General features: G+C 44.9%; 1 protein-coding gene across 1 annotated transcript in view; it reads right to left on the bottom strand.

The window, feature by feature from the left end:
- LOC311135950 (phosphatidylinositol-3,5-bisphosphate 3-phosphatase MTMR4-like) overlaps positions 1 to 25,573 on the bottom strand; it is a 135,262-nt gene that overhangs the window by 83,859 nt on the left and 25,830 nt on the right. The gene's annotated exons all lie outside the window — the stretch shown is intronic.

Genomic DNA, 25,573 nt, shown 5'->3' with positions numbered 1-25,573 from the left:
TACCCCCCATTCTATTGGCGAACTTACAATCACTGGAGAAGAAACAAATTGGAGGAGCTCTGATCGAGACTATCCAATCCACGGGACCTGAAGAACTGTAATATCCTATGTTTCTTGGAGTCGTGGCTGAACAAGGACATGGATAATATACATCTAGCTGGTTTTTCTATGCATTGGCAGGACAGAACGGCAGGTAAACTCAAGGGGGGAGGTGTGTGTCTCTTTGTTAACAGGATCTGAGATGGCGCCGACAGAGGGCTGCCTCGCTTCTAGTCCTTAGGAAACTTTGCAGTGTTGTGTTTTTTTATGTATTCTTTCTTACATTGTTAGCCCAGAAAATCTTAAGTGTTATTACATACAGCCAGGAAGAACTATTGGATATCAGAGCAGTGTCAACTTACCAGCACCATAACCAGGAATACGACTTTTCCGAAATGGATCCTTTGTTCGCACCACCCAGGACATTTGAACTGATTCCAGAGGCCGACCCAAAACAACGCCGCCGGAGGAGAGGGAACCGGAGCGGTCTTCTAGTCAGACTTAGGAGGCGCGCACACCACCCATTGCTTCCGAGTATATTACTCGCTAATGTCCAGTCACTAGACAACAAAGTGGACGAGATCAGGGCAAGGGTTGCTTTCCAGAGAGACATCAGGGATTGTAACATACTATGTTTCACGGAAACATGGCTCTCTCGGGATATACTGTCACCATCCATAAAGCCATCTGGGTTCTCAGTACATCGCGCCGACAGGAATAAACATCTCTCCGGGAAGAAGAAAGGTTGGGGGGATATGTTTCATGACTAACGACTCATGATGTAATTGTAACAACATACAGGAACTCAAGTCATTTTGTTCACCTGACCTAGAATTCCTCACAATCAAATGCCGACCTTATTATCACCCAAGAGAATTCTCTTTGGTTATTGTTACAGCCGTGTATATCCCCCCTCAAGCTGATACCACGACGGCCCTCAAAGAACTTCACTGGACTTTATGCAAACTGGAAACCATATATCCTGAGGCTGCATTTATTGTAGCTGGGGATTTTAACAAAGCAAATTTGAGAAAAAGGCTACCTAAATTCAATCAGCATATTGACTGTAGCACTGGCGCTGGAAAAACGCTGGACCATTGTTATACTAATTTCCACTATGCATACAAGGCCCTCCCCCGGGCTCCTTTCGGCAAATCTGACCACGACTCCATTTTGCTCCTCCCTTCCTATAGGCAGAAACTCAAACAGGAAGCACCCGTGCTTAGGACTATTCAACGCTGGTCTGACCAATCGGAATCCATGCTTCAAGATTGTTTTGATCACGCGGATTGGGATATGTTCTGGGTAGCCTTTGAGAATAATATAGATGTATACGCCGATTCGGTGAGTGGGTTTATAAGGAAGTGTATAGGAGATGTCGTACCCACTGTGACTATTAAAACCTACCCTAACCAGAAACCGTGGATACATGGCAGCATTCGCGAAAAACTGAAAGCATGAACCACCGCATGGCAAGGTGACGGGAAATATGGCAGAATACAAACAGAGTGGTCGTTCCCTCCGCAAGGCAATCAAACAGGCAAAACGTCAATATCGAGGCAAATCGGAGTCGCAATTCAACAGCTCAGACACGAGATGTATGTGGCAGGGTTTACAGACAATCACGGACTACAATAGGAAAACCAGCCACGTCGCGGACACCGACATCTTGCTGCCAGACAAGCTAAACAAGTTCTTTGCCCGCTTTGAGGATAACACAGTGCCACTGACGCGGCCAGCTACTAAGGACTGTGGGCTCTCCTCCTCCGTGGCCGAAGTGAGTAAGACATTTAAACGTGTTAACCCTCGCAAGGCTGCCGGCCCAGACGGCATTCCTAGCCGCGTCCTCAGAGCATGCGCAGACCAGCTGGCTGGTGTATTTACGGACATATTCAATCTCTCCCTATCCCAGTCTGCTATTCCCACATGCTTCAAGATGGCCACCATTGTTCCTGTACCCAAGAATGCGAAGGTAACTGAACTAAATGACTATCGCCCCGTAGCACTCACTTCTGTCATCATGAAGTGCTTTGAGAGACTAGTCAAGGATCATATCACCTCCACCTTACCTGTCACCCTAGACCCACTTCAATTTGCATACAGCCCCAATAGGTCCACAGACGATACTATCGCCATCACACTGCCCACTTCCCTATCCCATCTGGACAAGAGGAATACCTACGTAAGAATGCTGTTCCTTGACTATAGCTCAGCATTCAACATCATAGTTTCCTCCAAGCTGATCATCAAGCTTGAGGCCCTGGGTCTCAACCCCGCCCTGTGCAATTGGGTCCTGGACTTCCTGATGGGCCGCCCCCAGGTGGTAAAGGTAGGAAACAACATCTCCACTTCGCTGATCCTCAACACTGTTGCACCACAAGGGTGTGTGCTCAGTCCCCTCCTGTACTCCCTGTTCACCCATGACTGCGTAGCCATGCACGCCTCCAACTCAAATCATCAAGTTTGCAGACGACACAACAGTAGTAGGCTTGATTACCAACAATGATGAGACAGCCTACAGGGAGGTGAGGGCTCTCGGAGTGTGGTGTCAGGAAAATAACCTCTCACTCAACGTCAAAAAAACAAAAGGAGATGATCGTGGACTTCAGGAAACAGCAGAGGGAGTACCCCCCTATCCACATCGACTGGACAGCAGTGGAGAAGGTGGAAAGTTATAAGTTCTTCGGCGTACATATCACTGACAAACTGAAATGGTCCACCCACACAGACAGTGTGGTGAAGAAGGCGCCACAGCGTCTCTTCAAACCCTCACAAACTTTTACAGATGCACAACTGAGAGCATCCTGTCGGGCTGTATCACCACCTGGTACGGCAACTGCACCGCCCACAACCGCAGGGCTCTCCAGAGGGTGGTGCGGTCTGCACAACGCATCACCGGGGGCAAACTACCTGCCCCCCAGGACACCTACAGCACCCGATGTCACAGGAAGGCCAAAAAGATAATCAAGGACAACTACCACCCGAGCCACTGCCTGCTCACCCCGCTATCATCGAGAAGGCCAGGTCAGTACAGGTGCATCAAAGCTGGGACCAAGAGATTGAAAAACAGCTTCTATCTCAAGGCCATCAGACTGTTAAACAGCCATCACTAGAACAGATACGCTACTGCCTACATACAGACTTGAAAATCACTGGCCACTTCAATAAATGGAACACCAGTCACTTTAATAATGCCACTTTAATAATGTTTCCATATCTTGCATTACCCATCTCATTTGTATATACTGTATTCTATACTATCTTAATAATGTTTACATATCTTGCATTACCCATCTCATATATATATACTGTATTCTATACTATCTATTGCATCTTAGCCTATGCCACTCTGATAACAACATTGCTCATCCATATATTTATATATTCTTATTCCATTCCTTTACTTAGATCTGTGTGTATTAGGTTTTTATAATAATAATAATAATAAATAATATGCCATTTAGCAGACACTTTTATCCAAAGCGACTTACAGTCATGTGTGCATACATTTTTACGTATGGGTGGTCCCGGGGATCGAACCCACTACCCTGGCGTTACAAGCGCCATGCTCTACCAATTGAGCTACAGAACTGTTAGATATTACTTGCTAGATATTGCTGCACTGTCGGAACTAGAAGCACAAGCATTTCGCTACACTCGCAATAACATCTGCTAACCATGTGTATGTGACCAATACATTTGATTTGATTTATTTTGGTGAGCAACCTCTAATATTAAGGACGTCTTGAGGTTCTGCTCGCCTGAGTTAGAATACCTCATGATAAGCTGTAGACCATACTAAATGTATTTACCAAGACAGTTTTAATGTATATCGTAGCTGTCCATTTACCACCACACATTGATACTGGCATCAAGACCGCACTCAACAAGCTATATATAAGCAAACAAGTAAATACACATCGAGGCGGCGCTCCTAGTGGCCGGGGATTTAATGCAGTGAAACTGAAATCGGTCTTCATTTCTACCAGCATGTCACCTGTGCAACTAGAGGCGAAAAAAACTCTAGTTCACCTTTAGTCCACACACAGAAACGCATACAAAGCTCTCCCTCGCCCTCCATTTGGCAAATCTGACCATAACTATATCCTCATGATTCCTGCTAACTAGTAAAAACTCTAACAGTGACGCGCTCAATACAGAAGTGGTCCAATAAAGCGGATGCTAAGCTACAGGACTGTTTCGCTAATACAGACTGGAATATGTTCCAGGATTCATCCGATGGCATTGAGGAGTTCACCATATCAGTCACCGGCTTCATTAAGAAGTACATTGATGGCGTCGTCCCCACGGTGACAATACGTACAAATCCCAACTAGAAGCAATGGATTACAGGCAACATCCCGACTGAGCTAAAGTCTAGAGCTGGCACTGTCAAGGAGCGGGACACTAATCCGGGCGTTTATAAGAAATCCCGCTACGCCCTCTGACGAACCATCAAACAGGTAAAGCATCAACACAGGACTAAGATCGAATCCTACTACACCGGCTCTGACGCTCGTCGGATGTGGCAGGGCTTGCAAACTGTCACGGATTACAAAGGGAAACCCAGCCACGAGCTGCCCAGCGATACGAGCTTACCAGACGAGCTAAATGCCTTCTATACATGCGTCGAACCAAGCAACACTAAACCATGCAAGAGAGCATCAGCTGTTCAGGACGACTGTGATCACGCTCTCCGTAGCCAATGTGAGTAAGACCTTTAAACAGGTTAAGACTCACAAGGCTGCAGAGCCAGGCGGATTACCAGGACACGTACTCAGAGCATGCGCTGACCAGCTGGCAAGTGTCTTCACTGACATTTTCAACCTCTGCCTAACCCAGTCTGTAATACCTACATGTTTTAAGCAGACCACCATTGTCCCTGTGCCCAAGAACGCCAAGGTAACCTGTCTACTGGTACATCACTGGGGCCGAGCTCCCTGCCATCCAGGACCTCTATACCAAGCGGTGTCAGAGGAAGGCCCTAAAAATTGTTAAAGACTCGAGCCACCCAAGTCATAGACTGTTCTCTCTGCTACCGCACGGCAAGCGGTACCGATGCACCAAGTCTGGAACCAACAGGACCCTGAACAGCTTCTACCCCCAAGCCATAAGACTGCTAAATAGTTAGTTAAATTGTTAACCAAATAGCTACCTGGACTATCTGCATTGACCCTCCTCGCACTAACTTTTTTGGCTCACATACGTTGCTGCTACCGTTTATTATCCGTCTCTTTATTCCTAGTTACGTTTACATATCTACCTCAATTACCTTGTACCCCTGCACATCGACTCGGTACTAGTACCCCGTGTATATAGCCAAGTTATTGTTACTCATTGTGTATCTATGTTTTACTTTTCTATTATTTCTCTATTTTCTTTCTCTTTGCATTTCGTTGTTTACGAAGCATGTGAAGAATACATTTATTTGATTTGATTTGAGAGAGAGAGAGCGGAAGAGAGAGAGAGATCGAGAGACCGGTGGAGGGGTGAGATTCAGACTGATAGAGATGGCAAGTAAGCGACAAGGAAAGAAAAACCATGGGGATTTGTCACTGCGTCGGCAACTGTAGTCAGACTAGTGGGATGCCAGGTTTAGGGACAGATGGCAGAGCGGCTGAAGAGTATGAAGAATCATACCAACTCTCCTCCTCTCCTCAGTCCAAGGTTGTTCATATTTAATAGATCAGTGTGTTCTAAAATAACTATGGTTTTTGCACCAGACTGAGCTGTAGTTACTTCATAGGTTTTTCTATAATCACAGAAAAAGCTCCTCCCCGGCTTTGAGCAAAGCCTCAGCTCTTTTGCTGATTCATAGACACATACAATGCAATCGGAAAGTATGGATTACATTTGTAAAAATCCTCATCTATCTACACACAATACCCCATAATGACAAAGCGAAAACAGGTTTTTAGAAGTGTTTGCATTGTCATTATGGGTTATTGTGTGTAGATTGATTAGGATTTTTTATTTATTTAATCAATTTTTGTATGAGGCTGTAACGTAACAAAATGTGGAAAAAGGGAAAGGGTCTGAATACTTTCCGAATGCACTGTATATACACACACATACATATATACGTACACACACACACACACACACACTAGATTACCTAAAGTATGTGGACACCTGCTTGCCGAACAGCTCATTCCAAAATCATGGACATTAATATGGAGTGGGTCCCCTCTTTGCTGCTATAACAGCCTCCACTTTTCTGGGAAGGCTTTCCACTAGATGTTGGGAACATTGCTGCGGGGACTTGCTTCCATTCAGCCACAAGAGCATTAAGTGAGGTCGAGCACTGATGTTGGGCGATTAGGCCTGGCTCGCAGTCGGTGTTCCAATTCATCCCAAAGGTGTTCGATGGGGATGAGCTCTGTGCACGCCAATCAAGTTCTTCCACACCAATCTCGACAAATCATTTCTGTATGGACCTCGCTTTGTGCATGGGGGCATTGTCATGCTGAAAAATTAAAGGGCGTTCCCTGAACTGTTGCCACAAAGTTGGAAGCACAGAATCATCTAGAATGTCATTGTATACTATAGCGTTACGATGTCCCTTAACTGGAACTAAGGGGCCTAGCCCTAACCATGAAAAACAGCCCCGTTGTTGCTCCTAGATGTTTCCATTTCACAATAACAGAACTTACAGTCAACCGGGGCAGCTGTAGCAGGGCAGAAGTTTGACGAACTGACTTGTTGGAAAGGTGGCATTCTATGACGGTGCCACATTGAAAGAACTGAGCTCTTCAGTCAGGCCATTCTACTGCTAATGTTTTTCTATGGAGATTGCATAGCTGTGTGCACAATTTTATACACCTGTCAGCAACGGGTGTGGCTGAAATAGCCAAATCCACTCATTTGAAGGGGTGTCCAAATACTTTTATATATATACACACTGTATATATAGTGTATATATTAATCACCACCTTGGCCCAGGCCTCACCGGCCTGGGCCAAGGGGCTTCAGCCCCGGTAAGCCCCGGCCCTGCTGATGAGCTTCCCTGATGTTTTCCTTTACTTTCCAAGACTTTTCTGATACATTTCAGTCACTTAGCCTACTGATGCAAAGACACCTATTTTTTATTTTTATTTTTTTTACTTTTCCCATATGCTATTCAAGTAATTTCACATATTTTCTTATTAGTCTTATGAACATAGAAACTGTGCTACAATGGTTAAAAAGGTAATAAGGCCTACATCGTTTCTATAATAATATAGCTAAAACTACTATTGGCTGAACTGAAAAAATAAGTGATTAGATACAAGCTGGAATAATTATCTTGTAATTGTAGGCTACTTGCTGATCGATTATTTTAAATATTATTGTAACAGTAGGCCTACCTACTCAATAACCTAATATGGGGTTACTGACCACAATCCATTTAATTAATACGAAGTAGTGTTGATTATTTGGCATTGGGAAGAGCACAGAGCATGGAGGAAAACATAGGGGTGCTGGAAGTGCTGCAGATTAATTGAAATAAAATGTGCCTAATTATATAATTACCTCTATCTAGGGTTGCAAAGCCACCAGTAGTTCACCAAAGTTAACAGAGTCTTCAGTAATTTTTGTAAATAACAGAAAATCCATGGCAATCTATCGTAACTTTGGTAATTAAAACTTTAATAAATTTACAAAAAAGTATTCATATATAGTATTATATTGTGTCCATATTGTCCATGAGTGTCTAGTAGATACAGTGGGGGAAAAAGTATTTAGTCAGCCACCAATTGTGCAAGTTCTCCCACTTAAAAAGATGAGAGAGGCCTGTAATTTTCATCATAGGTACACGTCAACTATGACAGACAAAATGAGAAAAAAAAATCCAGAAAATCACATTGTAGGATTTTTAATGAATTTATCTGCAAATTATGGTGGAAAATAAGTATTTGGTCAATAACAAAAGTTTCTCAATACTTTGTTATATACCCTTTGTTGGCAATGACACAGGTCAAACGTTTTCTGTAAGTCTTCACAAGGTTTTCACACACTGTTGCTGGTATTTTGGCCCATTCCTCCATGCAGATCTCCTCTAGAGCAGTGATGTTTTGGGGCTGTCGCTGGGCAACACAGACTTTCAACTCCCTCCAAAGATTTTCTATGGGGTTGAGATCTGGAGGACCTTGAAATGCTTCTTACGAAGCCACTCCTTCGTTGCCCGGGCGGTGTGTTTGGGATCATTGTCATGCTGAAAGACCCAGCCACGTTTCATCTTCAATGCCCTTGCTGATGGAAGGAGGTTTTCACTCAAAATCTCACGATACATGGCCCCATTCATTCTTTCCTTTACACGGATCAGTCGTCCTGGTCCCTTTGCAGAAAAACAGCCCCAAAGCATGATGTTTCCACCCCCATGCTTCACAGTAGGTATGGTGTTCTTTGGATGCAACTCAGCAGTCTTTGTCCTCCAAACACGACAAGTTGAGTTTTTACCAAAAAGTTCTATTTTGGTTTCATCTGACCATATGACATTCTCCCAATCCTCTTCTGGATCATCCAAATGCACTCTAGCAAACTTCAGACGGGCCTGGACATGTACTGGCTTAAGCAGGGGGACATGTCTGTCACTGCAGGATTTGAGTCCCTGGCGGCGTAGTGCGTTACTGATGGTAGGCTTTGTTACTTTGGTCCCAGCTCTCTGCAGGTCATTCACTAGGTCCCCCCGTGTGGTTCTGGGATTTTTGCTCACTGTTCTTGTGATCATTTTGACCCCACGGGGTGAGATCTTGCGTGGAGCCCCACATCGAGGGAGATTATCAGTGGTCTTGTATGTCTTCCATTTCCTAATAATTGCTCCCACAGTTGATTTCTTCAAACCAAGCTGCTTACCTATTGCAGATTCAGTCTTCCCAGCCTGGTGCAGGTCTACAATTTTGTTTCTGGTGTCCTTTGACAGCTCTTTGGTCTTGTCCATAGTGGAGTTTGGAGTGTGACTGTTTGAGGTTGTGGACAGGTGTCTTTTATACTGATAACAAGTTCAAACAGGTGCCATTAATACAGGTAACGAGTGGAGGACAGAGGAGCCTCTTAAAGAAGAAGTTACAGGTCTGTGAGAGCCAGAAATCTTGCTTGTTTGTAGGTGACCAAATACTTATTTTCCACCATAATTTGCAAATAAATTCATTAAAAATCCTACAATGTGATTTTCTGGATTTTTTTTCCTCAATTTGTCTGTCATAGTTGACGTGTACCTATGATGAAAATTACAGGCCTCTCTCATCTTTTTAAGTGGGAGAAGTTGCACAATTGGTGGCTGACTAAATACTTTTTTTCCCCACTGTAGACCATATGATTAAAGAGAAAATTGCATAATGAATGAAAAAAGCATCTAATCAACAATGGCATTATTTTCAATTAACTCTGTAACTCTTCCAACTAGTGACTTTATTCACAACTGCCACCAGTTTGACTCCAAAACATTGACAAATACTGACATAGTAAAATAAATACTTTTTAGAGAAGAAAAACAATATTTGGACCCGCAAATACGTTGATATGCATGCAATGCCCCCATCAGCCCCTGGTCTTCAGGGCTGAGCCCCAAATGTTATGAAACTCTAGTGATGCCCCTGCTGGAGAGGCTAAGTACGCTAAGCTAGCACAGTCACTTCTCTATTGGAGCTCTGGTAAAGGCTGGTAGAAAACAACACAACCCATAATAACAAATGAGAGTGAGGGCAGTGTGTTCTGTCCTTCACAACGCATGTTCCCTCTCTGTCCATAGTCTGGTCTATTTCGGGCAGCATGCCTGTCTCTCCCTCGCTCCCTGCCGCTACCCACCTCAAGTGGCTCCATCCTCGATTAGAACAGAGAAGAGAGAACCGGAACACTGACAGACTCACAGCCACAAATTGACACTCTCATGCATCAAGAGAGGACGTAATTGAGTCTTTTCTTTACAATCGCCATTGGTTACTTAGCAGCTGAGCAGTGCTCATGTGCGCCGACCACGACACCACACCTCCATCTCCCGCTGAATGAAAGGCGCACACACTCACTGCGTAGGAAAGGTAGAAGCATGGCGCGATCAAAACACACACACAATACAGATAGAAACGTGTGCGCACACACACACACAGAAGAGAATTAGAAAAAGGGGCTTAGATCCACTTACAAAGCAGTTGAGCATAGAGCACGAGACCCTTGCTGCCAGACTCATGACGAGAAGAGGAAGCAGGGCTGTGCCTACAGAGAAGCAATAGCAGCAGGACGAAGGGAGCGCCACGGGCCGGCATTAACATCCTCACCCCTCCTACCCCCTCCACACCGATCCGCCTCCCTCTTCCCCCCACACGTGCCCCAGGAGGTGCTCAGGGACAGTGGTGCGACACACCCCCACCCTCAGTCCTCCTCACCCCCCAGTGAGGGGGATGAAAACCGAGAGAAGGAGTGCTGGTGCCAGGAAAGTCCCCCTGTTGCTCAGACCAAGTTGGGAGGAAGTGGATGATAGTCCATAAGAACACACAGAGTCCACTGAAATAGCCCACAAAGAGGAGGATGAAGGACCAGAAAGGGGGAGCAGGTGAACCTACTAGACGTGAGTGGAAGAACGAGGATGCCGTGTGTGTGAGGAGAGACAGAGGAGAGGGAAAGAAACAGAGAGCAGGAATTGCCTGATGCTAAGCTCCTCCCTCGGCATGCCATGCGCATCGCCAGCGCTCACCCAATCACGTACTCTCTCCATCACATCCTCCCTACCTACCCCTTCCCTGTTCACCCTTCACCGAGATACATCTCCTCGTACGCAGTCAGGCAGCCGCCTCAGCAACGCGTCAGAGCAGCACAGACAGTACCAGAACACTGCATGGCAGAGGGTGCCGGACGTCACGCATCTATCTCATACACAACACCATATGCACTACGCAGGGGTTGAGATGCACACACGCACAAATAAACGATCAGAACATGTCTTCACAAGACTATATTTAACACCTCACACCAATGGCTGTTTTTCCCACAAGGGTTTGTTTCCTACATTGACACCTCAGCATCAGAACACACACACACACACACTGGGGTGGATGGGGTCTCTCGCTGCAACAGTATCATCAAGCCATTTCGTTAGCAGCAGTTGATGGAGAGCCGCGATTGATAGTGCGGTAGGGTAGGTTGGAGCAGAAAATGGAGGGAGAAGGGGAGGAGGGGTAAGTCTATGCAGAGAGCTCCAGTGACAGTATTCTACAGCAGCACTGCCCCCTCCTTCCCTCCCTCCTTTCTGAGTTTCTCCTTGGTGCTGCCTGTACTGTTCCCAGATACAGCAACACGCTTGCCTGCTCCTTAGGGGACAGGAGGGTGTGTGTGGTCTGTGTGTGTGCGCGCGTACACAGTGTCCACTAAGCCAGAGGGGCACGCACACACACACACACACACACACACACACACACACACACACACACAGCCCACCCTACTCTACCACGTTTGAGTCGTGACTTTGGGAGGAGCTATCCTTTTTTTACATTCTAGGGTCATCCGAGCAACACTGCACACAAGAACCTGCACAGTGTAAGCTACTGTACCTGCATTTCAACTGTACACACATCACACACAGTTAATTCATCAAGATAACACGGCAGTCAGTCTTCTTTTACCGTGTATCGATATAATACCCTTCCCTACTAGTGCATACCCCATTGACCTTAGACAGTAGTGTAGCCAATACTCATCCAGCCCCAGCCTTTCCATCAGTCTCATTATCACAATGGCCTGTGGTGTATTTGTAAGATAGGAATGTAGTCCCGTGTAGCTCAGTTGGTAGAGCATGGCGTTTGCAACGCCAGGGTTGTGGGTTCGTTTCCCACGGGGGACCAGTATGAAAAAAAAAAAAAAAAAACGTATGGATGGTCGCTCTGGATAAGAGTGTCTGCTAAATGACAAAAAAAAAAAATGTGTCCTGTATTATGTCATGTATAGAGCTGAAATTACCCTTTATTGTTGAGGATAGACAATCATATCGATTCGACACAAATCATTTCTGACTGTTCTGTAATGTCCTAAACAGACCCTGCCTGGGCTCTTGTCTGGATGGATGCTGTGTCCTCTCTCTGTGATGTAACAATAGACTGGAGGGGACCCTGACTGATAATCGGCTGTGAGTGACTGCCCCTGGCAGGCAGGCAATTGTGTGGATCATGACTCACTAACAGACAGGAAAACCTCAGAACACCCAGTTAGGTGGAGGTGCTACGTGGATATATGGATGGCTTCTGGTGCATGACATAGTTTCATTATCACAATGTACAGTACCAGTCAAAAGTTTGGACACACCTACTCATTCCAAGGTTTTTCTTTATTTGTACTATTTTCTACATTGTAGAATAATAGTGAAGACATCAAAACTATGAAAAAACAAATATGGAATCATGTAGTAACCAAAAAAGTGTTAAACAAATCAAAATATATTTTATATTTGAGATTCTTCAAATAGCCACATTTTGCCCTGACAGCTTTGCTCAGTCTTGGCATTCTCTCAACCAGCTTCACCTGGAATGCTTTTCCAACAGTTTTGAAGGAGTTCCCACATATGCTGAGCACTTGTTCGCTGCTTTTCCTTCACTCTGCGGTCCGACTCAGCCCAAACCATCTCAATTGGGTTGAGGTCGGGGGATTGTGGAGGCCAGGTCATCTGATGTAGCACTCCATCACTCTCCTTCTTGGTAAAATAGCCCTTACAGAGCCTGGAGGTGTGTTGGGTCATTGTCCTGTTGAAAAACAAATGATAGTCCCACTAAGCCCAAACCAGATGGGATGGTGTATTGCTGCAGAATGCTGTGGTAGCCATGCTGGTTAAGTGTGCCTTGAATTCTAAATAAATCACAGACAGTGTCACAAGCAAAGCACCCCCACACCATAACACCTCCTCCTATACACATGCGGAGATCATCCGTTCACCCACACCGCGTCTCACAAAGACACGGCGGTTGGAACCAAACATTTCTAATTTGGACTCCAGACCAAATGACACATTTCCACCGGTCTAATGTCCATTGCTCGTGTTTCTTAGCCCAAGCAAGTATCTTCTTCTTATTGGTGTCCTTTAGTAGTGGTTTCTTTGCAGCAATTCGACCATGAAGGCCTGATTCACACAGTCTCCTCTGAACAGTTGATGTTGAGATGTGTCTGTTATTTGAACTCTGTGAAGCATTTATTTGGGCTGCAGTTTCTGAGGCTTGTAACTCTAAATGAACTTATCCTCTGCAGCAGAGGTAACTCTGGGTCTTTCATTCCTGTGGCGGTCCTCCTGAGAGCCAGTTTCATCCTAGCGCTTGATGGTTTTGGAGACTGCACTTGAAGAAACTTTCAAAGTTCTTTGAATTTTCGATTGTCTTAAAGTAATGATGGACTGTAATTTCTCTTTGCTTATTTGAGCTGTTCTTGCCATAATATGGACTTGGTCTTTTACCAAATAGGGCTATCTTCTGTATACCCCCCCCTACCTTGTCACAACACAACTGATTGGCTCAAACGCATTAAGGAGGAAAGAAATTCCCCAAATTAACTTTTAACAAGGCACACCTGTTAATTGAAATGCATTCCAGGTGACTACCTCATGAAGCTGGTTTAGAGAATGCCAAGAGTGTGCAAAGCTGTCATCAAGGCAAAGGGTGGCTATTTGAAGAATCTCAAATTTGTTTAACACTTTTTTGGTTACTACATGATTCCATATGTGTTATTTCACAGTTTTGGTGTCTTCACTATTATTCTAAAATGTAAAAAATAGTAAAAATAAAGAAAAACCCTTTAATAAGTAGGTGTCCAAACTTTTGACTTGTAGTGTATGTCAAACAGAGAGTTGCGGCAACTGGCAAGGGGGACCAGATTAAACTAAAGTGCCTTCTCACTGTGTCACTGAATACAATATGGGGTTAGACGGTTGGGTTTTGCCTTCTTGAACGCACACTTGGCCATATATAGGTGTGCAGCTGTGCACTATGTGTCACTGTAGCCGTGCAAATAGGGAAGCATTATATGCCCTTCTGTGTGTCTATAGCATGTTTGCTGTCACATACGGTAAACGCATGCAGGCCAGTGTACGATATCTGAGAGGGTTAGAGGCATGGGTAGGGTGTCCAATAGGCTTGGGGAAGCTAAGCTTTCTAAAACGTCTCCAAATCATTTTACATGGCATTTCCTGATTAAATGTTGTTTTTATGTTGTTTCTATGTTTTTATGCATGGTATAATGTAGTGATTTGTGAAAAATATTACAAAAATAAAATATCATCCGCATTACCCATATCCGGCGCAAATTAGCTAAGCTAGCTAGCTAGTAGCTAATGTTATTGCACCTCCAACTAACCATGCAACACTAGCTAACAAACCACTAACAACAAAATGGATATTCTAAATTTTCACAAAACACCAAACGAAAAAAATTGGTAATGTTAGCGGAAGAGGAGATGGGCCTACCCAGTCCCCGATCGTTAGCCATTGTCCGCTGAAGCAGCCGTTATTACCCTGTTATTATTTGGGGATGAAGGAGAGTGGGCTAGCGCAGCCTTGCCTCCCGGACTATCCCAAAACTGTTTTCGGTAAGCAGTATCGTGCCTTCACTCCTGACTACTACAAGGCCTTTCAGTATCTTGAGTACAGTAAGGAGATGGACGCTGTATTCACCATGGGACCACGCAGCAATCATATCGCTCAGGAAGGAGACGCGTTCTGTCTCCTAGAGATGAACGTACTTTGGTGCGAAAAGTGCAAATCAATCCCAGAACAACAGTAAAGGACCTTGTGGAGATGCTGGAGGAAACAGGTACAAAAGTATCTATATCCACAGTAAAACAAGTCCTATATGGCAGGTAGCTTAGTGGTTAAGAGCGTTGTGCCATTGACCGAAAGGTTGCTGGTTCTAATCCCCGACCCGACTAGGTGAAAAATCTGTCGATGTGCCCTTGAGCAAGGCACTTAACCCTAATTGCTCCTGTAAGTCGCACTGGATAAGAGCGTCTGCTAAATGACTAAAATGTAAATGTAAATGTAATATCGACATAACCTAAGAGGCAGCTCAGCAAGGAAGATGCCACTGCTCCAAAACCGCCCAAAAAAGCCAGACTACGGTTTGCAACTGCACATGGGGACAAAGATCATACTTTTTTGAGAAATGTCCTCTGGTCTGATGAAACAAAAATAGAACTGTTTGGCCATAATGACCATTGTTATGTTTGGAGGAAAAAGGGGGGACTTGCAAGCCGAAGAACACCAACCCAACCGTGAAGCACGGGGGTGGCAGCAACATGCTGTGGGGGTGCATTGCTGCAGGAGGGATGGTGCACTTCACAAAATAGATGACATCATGAGGAAGGAAAATTATGTGGATATATTGAAGCAACATCTCAAGACATCAGTCAGGAAGTTAAAGCTTGGTCGCAAATGGGTCTTCCAAATGGACAATGACCCCAAGCATACGTCCAAAGTTGTGGCAAAATGGCTTAAGGACAACAAAGTCAAGGTATTGGAGAGGCCATCACAAAGCCCTGACCTCAATCCTATAGAAAATGTGTGGGCAGAACTGAAAAAGCGTGTGCGAGCATGGAGGCCTACAAACCTGACTCAGTTACACCAGCTCTGTTAGGAGGAATGGGCCAAAATTCACCCTACTTATTGTGGGAAGCTTGTGGAAGGCTACCCGAAACGTTTGACCCAAGTTAAACAATTTAAAGGCAATGCTACCAAATACTAATTGAGTGTATGTAAACTTCTGACCCACTGTGAATGTGATGAAAGAAATAAAAGCTGAAATAAATCACTCTCCTATTATTCTGACATTTGACATTCTTAAAATAAAGTGGTGATCCTAACTGACCTAAAACAGGGAATTTTTACTAGGATTAAATGTCAGGAATTGTGAAAAACTGAGTTTAAATGTATTTGGCTAAGGTGTATGTAAACTCCCGACTTCAACTGTACATGCAATGCTTTATTATAGGCCTAAAGGGGATCTTTGTGTGGAAAAACATACACTGCTCAAAAAAATAAAGGGAACACTAAAATAACACATCCTAGATCTGAATGAATGAAATAATCTTATTAAATACTTTTTTCTTTACATAGTTGAATGTGCTGACAACAAAATCACACAAAAATTATCAATGGAAATCAAATTGATCAACCCATGGAGGTCTGGATTTGGAGTCACCCTCAAAATTAAAGTGGAAAACCACACTACAGGCTGATCCAACTTTGATGTAATGTCCTTAAAACAAGTCAAAATGAGGCTCAGTAGTGTGTGTGGCGTCCACGTGCCTGTATGACCTCCCTACAACGCCTGGGCATGCTCCTGATGAGGTGGCGGATGGTCTCCTGAGGGATCTCCTCCCAGACCTGGACTAAAGCATCCGCCAACTCCTGGACAGTCTGTGGTGCAACGTGGCGTTGGTGGATGGAGCGAGACATGATGTCCCAGATGTGCTCAATTGGATTCAGGTCTGGGGAACGGGCTGGCCAGTTCATAGCATCAATGCCTTCCTCTTGCAGGAACTGCTGACACACTCCAGCCACATGAGGTCTAGCATTGTCTTGCATTAGGAGCAACCCAGGGCCAACCGCACCAGCATATGATCTCACAAGGGGTCTGAGGATCTCATCTCGGTACCTAATGGCAGTCAGGCTACCTCTGGCGAGCACATGGAGGGCTGTGCGGCCCCCCAAAGAAATGCCACCCCACACCATGACTGACCCACCGCCAAACCGGTCATGCTGGAGGATGTTGCAGGCAGCAGAACGTTCTCCACGGCGTCTCCAGACTCTGTCACGTCTGTCACATGTGCTCAGTGTGAACCTGCTTTCATCTGTGAAGAGCACAGGGCGCCAGTGGCAAATTTGCCAATCTTGGTGTTCTCTGGCAAATGCCAAACGTCCTGCACGGTGTTGGGCTGTAAGCACAACCCCCACCTGTGGACGTCGGGCCCTCATACCACCCTCATGGAGTCTGTTTCTGACCGTTTGAGCAGACACATGCACATTTGTGGCCTGCTGGAGGTCATGTTGCAGGGCTCTGGCAGTGCTCCTCCTTGCACAAAGGCGGAGGTAGCAGTCCTGCTGCTGGGTTGTTGCCCTCCTACGGCCTCCTCCACGTCTCCTGATGTACTGGCCTGTCTCCTGGTAGCGCCTCCATGCTCTGGACACTACGCTGACAGACACAGCAAACCTTCTTGCCACAGCTTGCATTGATGTGCCATCCTGGATGAGCTGCACTACCTGAGCCACTTGTGTGGGTTGTAGACTCCGTCTCATGCTACCACTAGAGTGAAAGCACCGCCAGCATTCAAAAGTGACCAAAACATCAGCCAGGAAGCATAGGAACTGAGAAGTGGTCTGTGGTCACCACCTGCAAAACCAGTCCTTTATTGGGGGTGTCTTGCTAATTGCCTATAATTTCCACCTGTTGTCTATTCCATTTGCACAACTGCATGTGAAATTTATTGTCAATCAGTGTTGCTTCCTAAGTGGACAGTTTGATTTCACAGAAGTGTGATTGACTTAGAGTTACATTGTGTTGCTTAAGTGTTCCCTTTATTTTTTTGAGCAGTGTATATAGCTTCCCCAAACGTGAAACCCACGCGCCAACTATGGTTATTTATTTATATTTTTTTACCTTTATTTAACCAGAAAAGTCCATTAAGAACAAATTATTACTTACAATGACGGCCTAGCAAGAGGCAAAATGCCTCCTGTTTAGAGGGCACATTGGGGCTCTCATCTTGTGGTGTGACTGAGTGGCTTAGTGTGCCCCTCGCTCCTCTACTCTTTCTCACTCCGGCCAGCCAGAGTAGTCAGTCAGTGAGTTCTAGATATTGCCTCCTGTATCCTGTCTCCACACAGTGTTAAAAGTTAATTTAGGAAAGGAGGCCACCCATCCATCCATCCACTCAACCAACCACAGGGCCGGTAGGTGCAGCTGTTGATAGTTACCGGGCAGATATATGATCATGGTCTCATATGTCAAATCAAATTTTATTTGAAACATGCGGCAAATACACCAGGTGTAGACCTTACCGTGAAATGCTTACTTACAAGCCCTTAACCAACAATGCAGTTTTAACAAAATAGAGTTAAGAAAATATTTACTAAATAAACTAAAGTAACAAAAATAATAATAACAATAAAATAACAATTACGCTATATACAGGTGTTACCGGTACCAAATCAATGTGCGGGGATACAGGTTAGTCGAGGTAATTTGTACATGTAGCTAGGGGTAAAGTGACTATGCATAGATAATAAACAGCGAGTAGCAGCAGTGTAAAAAAACAAACAATGCTAATAGTCCAGGTGGGCATTTGATTAATTGCTCAGCAGTCTCATGGCTTGGGGGAAGAAGTTGTTAAGGAGCCTTTTGGACCGAGACTTGGCGCTCCGGTACCGCTTGTTCTTTGGTAGCAGAGAGAACAGTCTATGACTTGGGTCTTACCATTTTTGGGGCCTTCCTGACACCGCCTAGTATATAGGTTCTGGATGGCAGGAAGCTTGGCCCCAGTGATGTACTGGGCCGTACACACTACCCTCTGTAGCGCCTTACAGTTGGATGCCGAGCAATTGCCATACCAGGCGGTGATGCAACCGGTCAGGATGCTCTCGATGGTGCAGCTGATAGAACTTTGAGGATCTGAGGGGGAAAAGGCGTTGTCGTGCTCTCTTCACGACTGTCTTGGTGTGTTTGGACCATGATAGTTTTAGTGATGTGGACACCAAGGAACTTGCAAAACTCTCGACCCGCTCCACTACAGCCCCGTCGATGTGAATGGGGTGTGTTCGGCCCTCCTTTTCCTGTAGTATACGATCATCTCCTTTGTCTTGCTCATGTTGAGGGAGAGGTTGTCGTCCTGGCACCACACTGCCAGGTCCTCTGACCTCCTCCCTATAGGCTGTCTCGTCGTTGTCGGTGATCAGGCCTACCACCGTTGTGTCTTCAGCAAACTTAATGATGGTGTTCGACTTGTGCTTGGCCACGCAGTCGTTGGTGAACAGGGAGTACAGGAGGGGACTAAGCATGCACCCCTGAGGGGCCCCCATGTTGAGGATCAGTGTGGCAGATGTGTTTTCGCCTACCCTTACCACCTGGGGGCGGCCCGTCAGGAAGTCTGACAGTGTGTGTATTTGTGTTTTTGTTTAAACTATTCTTGTGGGTACCAGAAGTCCTCACAAGGATAGTAAAACAAGGAACATTTGGACAAGTGGGGACATTTTACCGTTCCCCACAAGGACAAATGCTATTTTAGGGTTAGGGGTTAGGTTTACAATTAGGGTTAGGGTTGGAATTAAGGTTAGGCTTAAGGTTAGGGGTTACGGTTAGGTATAGTTTTAGGTTTAATGTTAGGGGTTAAGGTTAGGCATAGGGTTATGGTTAGGTTAAGGTTAGATTTAGGGTTAGGGAAAATAGGATTTCGGATGGGAATCAATTATTTGGTCCCCACAAGGATAGCAATACAAAACTGTGTGTGTGTGTGTGTGTGTAGGGGGGGGGGGGGGGGGGGGGTTCCCCCTATCAAACATGTGGAGGAGAGTTCTTGTTTAAAAAAAATATATCATGCACAGTGCTGCAGTAGTCAGGCCACAGAGCTTGGCCCAAAATGTGTTGCATGCTTGCCCCAAACCACGTTTTGACAACTGAATGGGAACTTGCCTGCCCGCCTATTTGATCGATGCCAAATACATCTGATTGACAACTAAGATATATGCTAACTGTGGATAACAGTCATTCAGCATAGCTAGCTAGCCAGCAAAGTGATTCACATTTCTTGCTAGCTAACCAAATGACACCTGCACCTCTAGCTGTGGCCATCGAAAAACGATATGAGGGGAAAAAGTCACTCACCCACTCCTCCAACAATATGACATCCTCCCAGCAGATAGCTAGCTAACATTCGGCTCCGTGTCTTTAGCTAGCCCAGGGGTGTCAAACTCAATCAGCACACGGGCCATATAAAAAAAAAGACATATCCTATTTGTTTTTACAAAAAAAAGGTGCAACTGCGACGCAAACTGGCCATTGTTTTATTAGAAAAAATATGGCCCTTTATAAATGTCAATTTATGTACATAGGATGCTGTATATAGCATTTTAACATCCTAGCTAGGAATGTCTGTACACTTTCCCTCCACTGTGCGCTGTAAACGGGACATACGAAAGCAGCGCAATTGAAGTTGAATTCACCGATGCGAGCGCATCAGGCAGTAATTTCATAAAGTAGATGTCGCAACTGTTGACTCATTTATACTTGCTTGTGTGTCCTATTCGGCCTGCGGGCCTTGTGTTTGACACGCTAGCCTATTTGCCACGTTATGACTGACTTGTGATCATTGCCCTTGCTAGTTTGACTGTATTGACATTCACAGCCTTAGTTAGTCCGAATGGGTGGCGGAAGCAAATAATGTACCATGTCAGCTGTGATTTACAACCTGATAGCAATCTTTTTGGACTATCAAGAAATGTATTGGTGAATTATATGAATCATGCAATGAACTGCATCCATCTATTCTGCCAACAATGCATTACAACAAGGCATGGAATGTATTGTCAAATAGAACCTATTTGTAAAAGTTGGTTTTGAATCAAACTGGGAATTGTATATTTTTGACTGATATTATGATTGTCTGTTTGGTTCATATCTGCAAAGTAGTTAAAATGCTGTCAGTTCCACTTTAACTAATCACTAGCTCCAACCTGGAATATCCCGACTGACTGACTGGGCTGGGACTGTAACTGGAGCCCTGCAGTCTCTAGTGTCCTGTCAGTTGGTGAGATGCACACAGGACAGGTGGCATCATATGGGGTATTGTGTGAGTGACACAAAAGCTCCCATGTTTACTGTGCCCACACACACACACCAACAGTGGGTAACAATTAAGTACATTACTATGATTGTTTTTGAACATTTTAATTGAAAACAAACAAAAATAGCTTCTTAGCAAAGAGCAATTTCTCAAGCAAGAATTTTGTGGGGAGAGGGAAATCTGAAAACTAGTTGTTATTGGCAGAGCGGTTTGGAACTCTTTATTATTGGTCTATTAACTAATTTACCACCAGGTGATGTCACAACAGCCTGAAATTTCAGGCGGTCTTTTCAAACAGCTCTTCCACTGATCATCATTTTCACCGTATTATTCCAACCTCTGTGTGGAAATATATAAAACATGTTTTTGACTGCACTGGGCCTTTAATGCAAAGAATGTGACCCGTTACAGAAATCTGGGCATTTGACGCACATCACTACTTCACAGGAGAGGCATTTGTACATAAAAAAAAAAAAAAAGTTTTTTCGTCAAAATGCTCTGTCAAATGGCACATCCTGCTCTCTGCTACCCCAGATATTTGAAAGATCCATTGGATTCACTAACATTTTCATCATGGACTACATGGAATACCAGTTGGTATCGACATAGCTCGGTCTTCTGTGGCTAAAGCAGTCTAGACTGGTTGAAGCCGAGAGGGAAGGATTATTTTGAAAGTGTTTGTCTGCCATGAATCATCATAATCCATACACCGGTAAGAGTGTCTACAGTTAAAATGCTAAGACTATAACGTATGTACATGTAGCTGTCTCAACTGTAAAAAAAAAAAAAAAAAAAAAAAAAGTATTTTTCATTGCTAGCTATTGTTAGCTAGCTAGCCAGTTGCATTCAGATACCGTTATAGCTTGCTTCGACCTGCAATGAGCCATTGTTTACAGATGTGGCCAGTTGCATTCTGCTGTTAATGTTTATTGCTGATGTGCTAAGGCATGCATTACATAATGATAATCTTTCATGTTTGCCAGTTTGTCATGTTTAACTACCTAGCTACCGGAAATAGCCACTGTGGTGCTATTATAGGGAAACATGCTAAGTTGGCTAGCTAGCTAGCCACAATGAAATTATCGCTAAATAGCTAGGTAGCTAGCTAGCTATTGGATTATAGATTTCAAGGTCGATGTTTTGCATGTTCAACTAGCTGGCTAGCTAGATGAATACCATTTACATCTAGCCAGCTGGTAATTATGAAGCTACAGTGCATTCGGAAAGTATTCAGACCCCTTGACTTTTTCCACATTTTGTTACATTACAGCCTTATCAGCTTTATCCTAAAATGGATTAGTTTATTTTTTCTCATCAATCTACACACAATACCCCCTAATGACAAAGCAAAAACAGGTTTTCAGAAATGTTTGCAAATGTATTAAAAATAAAACTGAAATATTACATTTACATAAATATTCAGACCCTTTACTCAGTACCTTGTTGAAGCACCTTTGGCAAAAAAAATGGTTTAATACATTTTAGAATATGGCAGTAACGTTACAAAACGTGGAAAAAGTCAAGGGGTCTGAATATTTTCCGAACGCACTGTAAATGTTTGCTAAATCTAGCTAGTTATCTTGTGTCTGCATTGCCTTCATTGTTGGGCTGGAAGCAGGTTAAGTGTGTACAAGGCATTTTAGTACAGCTGTAGCAGTCAATAGAACAAGCAATAGAACATTCATTCATTCATGTTTTAACCTATTTTTCTGGAATTTGTCTTTCAGCATAAACCCACTCTCCGCCGCTTGTACAAGGAGATGATTGAGGGTGAACAAGCAACATTTCAGGTATTTCTTCTTTGTACTTTGAGTCATTGCTTGGACTTGGGGTCAACTAATGTTATTGCTGGTATGCAAGGTGTTAATGTCTTGTCTAGTTTTGTCTGCTTTCCTCCTTTACAACTTTAATTATCTGGAGCCTGGTGTTGTTGTGGCCAAGGAGCTTTCACTCAGATGGAACCAGGTTTCAGCTGCTGTGCAATGTTGACGTCCTTCCTCCCAGAGATGTGCAAGCATCCCCTGGACTGGACACATCCCGGCAAACATATTTTTTTAGAAGATCAGGACTTTTGCAATGAAAAGGCCATGTACATTACATGCTGCTCCAAAGGGCAGGACAAACATCAAATCAAATCAAATCAAATTGTATTGGTCACATGCGCCGAATACAACAGGTGCAGACATTACAGTGAAATGCTTACTTACAGCCCTTATCCAACAGTGCATTTATTTTAAACAAAAAAGTAAGAATAAAACAACAACAAAAAAAGTGTTGAGAAAAAAAGAGCAGAAGTAAAATAAAGTGACAGTAGGGAGGCTATATATACAGGGGGGTACCGTTGCAGAGTCAATGTGCGGGGGCACCGGCTAGTTGAGGTAGTTGAGGTAATATGTACATGTGGGTAGAGTTAAAGTGACTATGCATAAATACTTAACAGAGTAGCAGCAGCGTAAAAAGGATGGGGTGGGGGGGCAGTGCAAATAGTCCGGGTAGCCATGATTAGCTGTTCAGGAGTCTTATGGCTTGGGGGTAGAAGCTGTTGAAAAGTCTTTTGGACCTAGACTTGGCACTCCGGTACCGCTTGCCGTGCGGTAGCAGAGAGAACAGTCTATGACTAGGGTGGCTGGAGTCTTTACATTTACATTTACATTTACATTTACGTCATTTAGCAGACGCTCTTATCCAGAGCGACTTACAGTTAGTGAATACATATATATTTTTTAAATATACTGGCCCCCCGTGGGAATCGAACCCACAACCCTGGCGTTGCAAACGCCATGCTCTATCAACTGAGCTACATCCCTTCCGGCCATTCCCTCCCCTACCCTGGACGACGCTGGGCCAATTGTGCGCCGCCCATGAGTCTCCCGGTCGCGGCCGGCTGCGACAGAGCCTGGATTCGAACCAGGATCTCTAGTGGCACAGTTAGCACTGCGATGCAGTGCCTTAGACCACTGCGCCACTCAGGAGCACAATTTCTACCACTGCGCCACTCTTTGACAATTTTGAGGGCCTTCCTCTGACACCGCCTGGTATAGAGGTCCTGGATGGCAGGAAGCTTTACCCCAGTGATGTACTGGGCCGTACGCACTACCCTCTGTAGTGCCTTGCAGGTTGAGGCCAAGCAGTTGCCATACCAGGCGGTGATGCAACCAGTCAGGATGCTCTCGATGGTGCAGCTGTAGAATTTTTTGAGGATCTGAGGACCCATGCCAAATCTTTTTAGTCTCCTGAGGGGGAATAGGCTTTGTCGTGCCCTCTTCACGACTGTCTTGGTGTGTTTGGACCATAATAGTTCATTGGTGATGTGGACACCAAGGAACTTGAAGCTCTCAACCTGTTCCACTACAGCCCCGTCGATGAGAATGGGGGCGTGCTCAGTCCTCTTTTTTTCCTGTAGTCCACAATCATCTCCTTTGTCTTGGTCACGTTGAGGGAGAGGTTGTTGTCCTGGCACCACACGGCCAGATCTCTGACCTCCTCCCTATAGGCTGTCTCATCGTTGTCGGTGATCAGGCCTACCACTGTTGTGTCGTCGGCAAACTTAATGATGGTGTTGGAGTCGTGCCTGGCCATGCAGTCATGGGTGAACAGAGAGTACAGGAGGGGACTGAGCACGCACCCCTGAGGGGCCCACTTGTTGAGGATCAGTGTGGCAGATGTGTTGTTACCTACCCTTACCACCTGGGGGCGGCCCGTCAGGAAGTCCAGGATCCAGTTGCAGAGGGAGGTGTTTAGTCCCAGGATCCTTAGCTTAGTGATGAGCTTAGAGGGCACTATGGTGTTGAATGCTGAGCTGTAGTCAATGAATAGCATTCTCACGTAGGTGTTCCTCTTGTCCAGGTGGGAAAGGGCAGTGTGGAGTGCGATAGAGATTGCATCATCTGTGGATCTGTTGGGGCAGTATGCAAATTGGAGTGGGTCTAGGGTTTCTGGGATTATGCTGTTGATGTGAGCCATGACCAGTCTTTCAAAGCACTTCATGGCTACAGACGTCAGTGCTACGGGTCGGTAGTCATTTAGGCAGGTTATCTTAGAGTTCTTGGGCACGGGGACAATGGTGGTCTGCTTGAAACATGTTGGTATTACAGACTCAGTCAGGGACATGTTGAAAATGTCAGTGAAGACACTTGCCAGTTGGTCAGCACATGCTCGGAGTACACGTCCTGGTAATCCGTCTGGCCCTGCGGCCTTGTGAATGTTGACCTGCTTAAAAGTCTTACTCACATCGGCTACGGAGAGCGTGATCACATAGTCATCCGGAACAGCTGGTGCTCTCATGCATGCTTCAGTGTTGCTTGCCTCGAAGCGAGCATAGAAGTGGTTTAGCTCGTCTGGTAGGCTTGTGTCACTGGGCAGCTCGCGGCTGTGCTTCCCTTTGTAGTCTGTAATAGTTTTCAAGCCCTGCCACATCCGACGAGCGTCAGAGCCAGTGTAGTATGATTCAATCTTAGAGCTGTATTGACTCTTTGCCTGTTTGATGGTTCGTCGGAGGTCATAGCGGGATTTCTTATAAGCGTCCGGGTTAGAGTCCCGTTCCTTGAAAGCGGCAGCTCTACCCTTTAGCTCAGTGCGGATGTTTCCTGTAATCCATGGCTTCTGGTTGGGGTATGTACGTACGGTCACTGTGGGGACGACATCATCGATGCACTTATTGATGAAGCCAGTGACTGATGTGGTGTACTCCTCAATGCTGTCTGAAGAATCCCGGAACATGTTCCAGTCTGTGCTAGCAAAACAGTCCTGTAGCTTAGC

The sequence above is a fragment of the Coregonus lavaretus genome, assembly GCF_964263955.1.
Source record: "Coregonus lavaretus genome assembly, chromosome: 10".
Lineage (NCBI taxonomy): Eukaryota > Metazoa > Chordata > Actinopteri > Salmoniformes > Salmonidae > Coregonus > Coregonus lavaretus.
Note: the sequence above shows the minus strand (reverse complement) of the source record. Positions and strands in the feature narration are given on the sequence as shown.